Genomic DNA, 238 nt, shown 5'->3' with positions numbered 1-238 from the left:
ATTGCGAGAACCAGTGTGAACACATGGCAAAATTGTAATTATGTGATATTTATTACAAAACACGCTCCCCTCTTCTCACCACTTTGTTCACGATCTACAACTTTTAATTATTAGGGTTTCATTCATCAGATGAGATTGTTGTATACATTGCAGATCAGATTGTTGTATACATTGACGACGACGACCGACGACGTTCACGTAACTCACCGGAGTTCACGGCGGCGACATCCAGGCACGG

The sequence above is a fragment of the Helianthus annuus genome, chromosome 16 (assembly GCF_002127325.2).
Source record: "Helianthus annuus cultivar XRQ/B chromosome 16, HanXRQr2.0-SUNRISE, whole genome shotgun sequence".
Lineage (NCBI taxonomy): Eukaryota > Viridiplantae > Streptophyta > Magnoliopsida > Asterales > Asteraceae > Helianthus > Helianthus annuus.
This window is presented reverse-complemented; position numbering follows the sequence as displayed.